The 8,501-nt window shown below is 46.0% G+C and overlaps 1 pseudogene; it reads right to left on the bottom strand.

Moving 5' to 3' along the window:
* Window positions 1-2,584: 2,584 nt before the first annotated feature.
* Window positions 2,585-2,702, bottom strand: LOC143278163 (5S ribosomal RNA; annotated as a pseudogene).
* Window positions 2,703-8,501: the final 5,799 nt, after the last annotated feature.

Here is an 8,501-nt window from a genome sequence, read left to right as displayed (position 1 = left end):
GTACTGATGGACATGTAACGAGATCAGCAGGCCTGGCAAAAACCACCCTGCAAGGCACAGTGCCGGAGGAAGACGGGATGGCAGGAAGTGAAGAAGGAACCGGGTGGGGACGGACCCGGTTAACATCCACGGGGAGTGGACAGGACATCCTGTTCGCCGGTTTGCTGAATCAGCAAGTCCCATCACAGACAGCAGTCCGCGACCGAGACAGTTTCAGTTTCAGTTTCAGTAGCTCAAGGAAGCGGCGTCACTGCGTTCGGACAAATCCATATACGCTACACCACAGCAGCGTACTGAAGCCAATGCGCTTAGTCAGGCCTAGACAGATGGTGGAGGATTGTCGGAGAGTCATCAGTGGTGCCGTGCCTCCAGTCCACAACCCGTGGAGTGATGGCCTAGAGGTAACTCGTCCACCTAGGAAGCGGGAGAATCTGAGCGCGCTGGTTCGAATCACGGCTGAGCCGCCGATATTTTTCCCCCTCCACTAGACCTTGAGTGGTCACGTGGTCTGGACGCTAGTCATTCGGATGAGACGATAAACCGAGGTCCCGTGTGCAGCATGCACTTAGCGCACGTAAAAGAACCCACAGCAACAAAAGGGTTGTTCCTGGCAAAATTCTGTAGAAAAATCCACTACAATAGGAAAAAACAAATAAAACTGCACGCAGGAAAAAATACAAAAAAAATGGGTGGCGCTGTAGTGTAGCGACGCGCTCTCCCTTGGGAGAGCAGCCCGAATTCACACAGAGAAATCTGTTGTGATAAAAAGAAATCAAATACAAATACAAAACAACACCCGGCGTTACAAGACCCGGACTCTCACGGATGATTCTATGTCAGTGTTCGGTGGGTTATGGAGACACGAAAACACCCAGCATGCACCATCCACGACAGCGTCATCGGCAAGTCCATGCTGGTCAGTGGTGTGACGGAAAGAATGGGGTAGGTGGCACTGCGGAATGGTTAACACGCTTATTTGGCAATACAGTGTCCGTGAAGGTCTGTGGTTCGAATCCCGGTCTCGCTCTTTCTCCCAAGTTTGACTGGAGAATCAAACGGAGTGTCTGGTCATTCGGGTGAGACGACGAACCACCGAGGTCCCGCCGTGTGCAACCACGGACTCTGTATAAATCTATGCGGCAACACGCACTTGGCGGTCAGTGAAACAGGAACCCGTGTCGACAGGAGGCTCAGTGTCTTCTGGCAAAATCCTATTGAACGCAGTGACGCCTCTGTTTCAGTTTCAGTGACGCCTCTGTTTCAGTTTCAGTGACGCCTCGATCTGGGGAATAGAGAAGACGAAAGAAACTGAAATGAACTGTTCTAGTATTGGTCATCCTTTCTCTTTTATAAATAAATAAGCAGATGAAAATCATAATTTAAGCAACTGTTTTGACTTGAATCAGGATGCAGATGATTAACAGATTGTAGCAAATGAAACGAGAAAAAAAAAAAAAAACACACACACAAAAAAAAAAGAGAAAAAAAAAGTATACGCCGCGAGCGTGAGTGTAACAATATGGTCAGAAGAGTCACAGTACTAAACATATTTTGCATCGTATATATATATGCTTGTGCTTCCGTCCGTCTTTAAGATATCAAATCAACCCCGAGACACAATGTTGACGCTTCCAGTACTCGGGATGGCCTGGGCTGTATGTATTTTCCATGTTCTGCTCCGGGTGAACTGATGTTCGTCCTTCGGATCAAATGATGACCACGGCTTCAAACATCAGATGGAAGATCGGTGGTCGTGGGTCCGGGTGACAGTTGAAGTAGAGACAAATGCATGGTGTGTACTACTTGTTCGTGATTGAAATATGGACACAGATCGTTTTCTTTTCAATCGCCAAAGACGTGGAACAAGCTCCCTGATAACCTCCGTCATTCCGATTCCCTCGTATCTTTTAAATCTCGTCTCAAATCTCACCTTTTCCCTCAGCAATAAGTTCAATTGTGGCAGGTCCACTTCCTTTGCGTTAGCTGTGCTTGACTATGTGTGTATACATATGTATGTGTACATAACTACATGCATGTATATGAATGTGTACTGTGTGTGCGTGTGCGTGTATTTATGTAAGTTTATGCCTGCCTATGTGTGCGTATGTGTTAGGGTAGCTGTTAGATACACATGTATGTTAAAATGTATGTATGTATGCAGCGTGTGTGTGTGTGTGTGTGTGTGTGTGTGTGTGTGTGTGTGTGTGTGTGTAGTCACATTTTGGTGTGTGTATGTAACAAAGATATGATGTTTTGTGTTAACAAAAGCGTTTTTGTAAAGCACCTAGAGCAGATTTCTGGATAGTGTGCTGTGTAAGTATCCATTAGTATTATTATTATTAAAGAGAAATTGCATGTATATGATAGTCAGTCGTGTCCGACTATGACCATCAGAACAGCAGAGGAGGCAACTGCTGTCCCGACTATTTGGGCTAGAATTTGATTATAGTGGAGAGTGTCTTGCCCAAGTACATTCCCACTCTCTCGGCCAAGAGGGTTTTGGGACAGTCGGCTTTGGGATGGTTCCCAAAGGCCAACTAGCCCGCAAGGCTGCAGTACTAAGAGCCAGTGCAATTTAACAGGTTGCCAACAGCACCCGGTGTTCCCAGGCGGTCACCCATCCAAGTACTAACCGGGCCCGACTTGCTTAACTTCGGTGATCGGACGAGAACCGGTGTTTTCAACGTGCTATGGCCGTTACGCTATACCCCAACACGAAATACTAGGGCAGGTGCGGGTAATTGCGAACAGCGTGTAATTGCGCCGGAACGATTCGTATACCGCCCCACTTCGAAACGTTTTTAACGGTTGCATTTCACAATTTAACGTCTGCTTCGACCTTTTTCTAATACCTTAATAAATATCCATTTCAAAGAACCAGTCAAACATCAGCTATTTCTGCCTGTTTCCGCGCTCTTTCTTCTCCTCACACACCACTGCCGAACAAGGTTACAAACATACTCTCAAAATCCTAAAATCAAGAGAAGCAAGTTGTAGGACTTGAACCTTGACACAGTTTAAAATAGTTTTATTTGTTCGGATATGGTGAATGCGCATTACCAGTACTGGGAGAATTTAAGAAAGCATATTGGTGACAGATCAGAACGTCAGTTTTGACAAGAATCTGCAAAATATTGTCGTTAGCAATAAGACCATGGGGTATTTTGACGCGAGTCTATTTGCGAACGATGCTGCACAGTTACTGAGCACTCTCAAAAGGGTGTGTTTGTGTGCTGTGAGGGGTGTGTGTGTTCAAGTTAAATGTCTGTGTGTTTGTGTGGATGTGTGATCAAAACCAGCAATACAAGTCTGGTGAGATGTTCCAATAATATGTTATATCTAATGTGTTACGGACCTGTCCCTGTTTTAATTGTCTGTATGTACCCAAAGCCTTCGTTCGCAATTAGACTTACCCGTTCGCATTTACCTTCAGGCACCCTTGCTATTTCAAACGTCGACAAAAAGTTGAAAAGAATGACGCGGCAGACGAACTTTCCATGGTGCAACCAGTCGGAGATTTCCTTCAAAAACAAAAGAACTACCGGTTTGACTATCGCACGACGTGACATGTGATATTAAAAGTACTCAGGTTGAGCTGGTTGCTTCGACTGGATCGCTCGCAGTCACCCATACCTAGCCTACGACTGAGGTTCTGTCTCTGTCTCTGTCTGTCTGCCCTTTCTGTCACACCACTGTCTCTGTCTGTCTGCCCTTTCTGTCACACCACTGTCTCTGTCTCTGTCTGTCTGCCCTTTCTGTCACACCACTGTCTCTGTCTGTCTGCCCTTTCTGTCACACCACTGTCTCTGTCTCTCTTCCCTTTCTGTCACACCACTGTCTCTGTCTGTCTGCCCTTTCTGTCACACCACTGTCTCTGTCTGTCTTCCCTTTCTGTCACACCACTGCCTCTGTCTGTCTTCCCTTTCTGTCACACCACTGCCTCTGTCTGTCTTCCCTTTCTGTCACACCACTGCCTCTGTCTGTCTTCCCTTTCTGTCACACCACTGTCTCTGTCTCTGTCTGTCTGCCCTTTCTGTCACACCACTGTCTCTGTCTGTCTTCCCTTTCTGTCACACCACTGCCTCTGTCTGTCTTCCCTTTCTGTCACACCACTGTCTCTGTCTGTCTGCCCTTTCTGTCACACCACTGTCTCTGTCTGTCTTCCCTTTCTGTCACACCACTGCCTCTGTCTGTCTGCCCTTTCTGTCACACCACTGCCTCTGTCTGTCTGCCCTTTCTGTCACACCACTGTCTCTGTCTGTCTGCCCTTTCTGTCACACCACTGTCTCTGTCTGTCTGCCCTTTCTGTCACACCACTGTCTCTGTCTGTCTGCCCTTTCTGTCACACCACTGTCTCTGTCTGTCTGCCCTTTCTGTCACACCACTGTCTCTGTCTGTCTGCCCTTTCTGTCACACCACTGTCTCTGTCTGTCTGCCCTTTCTGTCACACCACTGCCTCTGTCTGTCTTCCCTTTCTGTCACACCACTGTCTCTGTCTGTCTTCCCTTTCTGTCACACCACTGCCTCTGTCTGTCTTCCCTTTCTGTCACACCACTGTCTCTGTCTCTGTCTGTCTGCCCTTTCTGTCACACCACTGTCTCTGTCTGTCTGCCCTTTCTGTCACACCACTGTCTCTGTCTGTCTGCCCTTTCTGTCACACCACTGTCTCTGTCTGTCTGCCCTTTCTGTCACACCACTGTCTCTGTCTCTGTCTGTCTGCCCTTTCTGTCACACCACTGTCTCTGTCTGTCTGCCCTTTCTGTCACACCACTGTCTCTGTCTGTCTGCCCTTTCTGTCACACCACTGTCTCTGTCTCTGTCTGTCTGCCCTTTCTGTCACACCACTGTCTCTGTCTGTCTGCCCTTTCTGTCACACCACTGTCTCTGTCTCTGTCTGTCTGCCCTTTCTGTCACACCACTGTCTCTGTCTGTCTGTCTGCCCTTTCTGTCACACCACTGTCTCTGTCTGTCTGCCCTTTCTGTCACACCACTGTCTCTGTCTCTGTCTGTCTGCCCTTTCTGTCACACCACTGTCTCTGTCTCTGTCTGTCTTCCCTTTCTGTCACACCACTGTCTCTGTCTGTCTGCCCTTTCTGTCACACCACTGTCTCTGTCTGTCTGCCCTTTCTGTCACACCACTGTCTCTGTCTCTGTCTGTCTGCCCTTTCTGTCACACCACTGTCTCTGTCTCTGTCTGTCTTCCCTTTCTGTCACACCACTGTCTCTGTCTGTCTGCCCTTTCTGTCACACCACTGTCTCTGTCTGTCTGTCTGCCCTTTCTGTCACACCACTGTCTCTGTCTGTCTGCCCTTTCTGTCACACCACTGTCTCTGTCTCTGTCTGTCTGTCTGCCCTTTCTGTCACACCACTGTCTCTGCCTCTGTCTGTCTTCCCTTTCTGTCACACCACTGTCTCTGTCTGTCTGTCTGCCCTTTCTGTCACACCACTGTCTCTGTCTGTCTGCCCTTTCTGTCACACCACTGTCTCTGTCTCTGTCTGCCCTTTCTGTCACACCACTGTCTCTGCCTCTGTCTGTCTTCCCTTTCTGTCACACCACTGTCTCTGTCTCTGTCTGTCTGCCCTTTCTGTCACACCACTGTCTCTGTCTGTCTGCCCTTTCTGTCACACCACTGTCTCTGTCTGTCTGCCCTTTCTGTCACACCACTGCCTCTGTCTGTCTGCCCTTTCTGTCACACCACTGTCTCTGTCTCTGTCTGTCTTCCCTTTCTGTCACACCACTGTCTCTGTCTCTGTCAAAAGGGTTTTTCCTGCAGCCAAAATAGCTGTCTCCGCGCTCCTTCCCAGAAAATCAGCTCCCTTGCGATTCATTAACCTACTAAATAATGAACTGCATGCGGTATGCGCAGACAAGGGAGTCACTTTTCTGTTTGAAAACAAATTTGTTGACACAAATTCCCAAATGGTGAAACCTTATTTCACAACTGACGGCACCCATCTGTCCGCAAGGGGTCTGTCGCTATGGCTACGTCAAGTCAGTCAGTTTCTCTCTCTCCGCACAAACCGTCCTTCACGGTTCAGTGACGGCAGAGCAGGCCCGGCACTTTGCGAGGGCCGCGTGGCTCAAGAGACAATGGCTGGTCACCGGGCCGACCGTCTACAACCTCCACCATCCAGAACACAACACGCTCAAGTGACGCAGTGCGGGCCAATCCAGTCTGCACCATCGGTGAGCTCTGAGCACGCTGAACAGGACAGTCAGATTGGACAACAAAAAAACGAGCAAAAGTCGTTTGACCAGTCAAAAAATAGTGGTCAAATACGAGTCAATCAAACAACGTGTGCCCCCCACTTTGCAATACCACCCATGCCGCACTATAACAAACCCAGCCAGCCAATGCCCATGTTTCCCCCCTTTTGGCCTTTCCCTCCCTTCCCCGCTATGCCCTTCAACCCCTGGCTTCATCACATGCAGCGCCTCTACCCTTCAGTCTCTCCTTAACTGTACTGAGGGACCCACTGTAGAAAATCCAACTTCGTTTTCCCATCTTCTTTTTTCCCTGGCCTTCTGTGGATGACCGTTGTGACATACTAGTGTCAACTTCTGCCCCGATTCAGTTTTGTGTCCCCCACCCTCCTGTTCTTGACTTGGATTGTTCTTGTTTTATTGGAGGGTGTTTTTTTTGTTGTTTTTTTTGGTGTGTGTGTGTGTGTGTTTTCTTTTTTGCAATTTCGTGTGTTTATGCTTTTCATCCAGTGACTTTTTTTTTTTTTTTTTTACTTCTTCGTAAGCATTTCGTGTGAACCTTGCGATTCATTTTTTTTTCTTTTTCTTAGCACTTGCATATAAACAAATTGTGTGTGGGTGGGTGTGTGTGTGTGCATTGATTTTTTTAATTTTTTTATTCTGTGTTTGCTTTTTTTAAATTTTCTTTTCATTAATTTTACCCTGAATTGTCCTGAAGTGTTTTGTGAAACTATTGTCTGCTTCACCTATTTTAAGAAGTTTAATTGTTAATTGAAGTGTAGACCTACATTATTCATGTCAAAAATGCAAACTTATGATCTCACTGTGGGTCATTTGAATGTCTACCATCTTGAGAACAAAGCGACTGATGTGAATGTCTTCCTTGACCAGACTAGAATTTGTCACATTTTCGGAATAACAGAGTCTAGACTGTCCCCAGCTGTAGACGATGATGTAATTGCGATTCCAAACTATTCATTGTTCAGAAGAGATGCCACTCATTCCGGACACACCGGAATAGCTGTGTATGTCCACGACACTATGAAAGCTTTTACTAATAGACGATTTGATTTAGAGTCCGTAAATGTAGAAAGCATCTGGTTGGAGGTGAAAGTAGCAAAATGCCCAGTTATACTAGGATTCATTTATAGAAACCCATCCAGCAATTTCGGGTGGTATGATGATTTTGTCATCATGATGGACAAAGTACAGGATTTTGCTCGCGGCAGGGACATTATCATTCTTGGTGACTTTAATATAGATTTTCAAAAACCTCATCCGGCATGGGATTCCACCATATCTCTATTTAATTTACACCAAGTAATACAGTCAGCAACGCGAGTTACGTCATCCAGCTCAACTCTGATTGACCACATCTATGTTAATAATCCAGACAGAGTCGTAAGTGCTCAGGTACACCAGACCAGTATCAGTGACCACTTCGCTATACAGTGTACAGTTGCCTGTAAGATACCAACAGCTAGAACTAGAACCCACTCCACCATCACGTATCGATCGTATAAGCACTTTAACGAAGTTGATTTTCTCCATGACCTTAGCGAATGCTCATTTAAGGAAATTTATGAATCTAACGATCCAGATGAAGCGGTCGCGGCATTTCATAGAATCTTTTTATCTGTTTATGACAAGCATGCCCCAGTTAGAAGAAAACGGGTAGGAAATTCATCAACACCTCCTTGGTTTACTGTCATCATATCAATAGCGATTAAAATTAGAGATAAACTTAAGAAAGAAAAGAACTATTCCGCGTTTAAGCAACAAAGAAAACACGTGAAGTTCTTAGTCCGTCAGGCCAAAAAGACATATTTTAACAGGATAACGACGTCAGAATCAGACAATACTTCATCCATATGGAAAGCTCTCAATGCACTGACCAATAAGTCCTTTCCTGGAAAATCATTGAAATATGATTGTTTCACAGCAACAGACTTTAACAACCACTTCCTATCCATCGCGGAAAGTTTGACTAATCGTCTGAAACAAAACTCAGATCAGTATGAATGTCCAGTCAGTCTAAAATCATTTTGTTCAGACAGGCTCAGCCAACAAGATACATTTCACATTCCACAACTAACCGTTTATGAGGTCGGTAAATACATATCCAACCTTGGACAAAAAAACACACATGGCTGTGACGGACTCAGCAATAAAATTCTGCTTCTATCACTGCCATATACAGTGCATCATCTGACATATATTTATAACCTCAGTATTTCAAAAAGTATTTTTCCAACTATGTTCAAAACTGCCAAAATCATACCACTACCTAAAGTAA

This window comes from Babylonia areolata, chromosome 35 (genome assembly GCF_041734735.1).
Source record: "Babylonia areolata isolate BAREFJ2019XMU chromosome 35, ASM4173473v1, whole genome shotgun sequence".
In the NCBI taxonomy this organism is placed as follows: Eukaryota; Metazoa; Mollusca; class Gastropoda; order Neogastropoda; family Buccinidae; genus Babylonia; species Babylonia areolata.
Note: the sequence above shows the minus strand (reverse complement) of the source record. Positions and strands in the feature narration are given on the sequence as shown.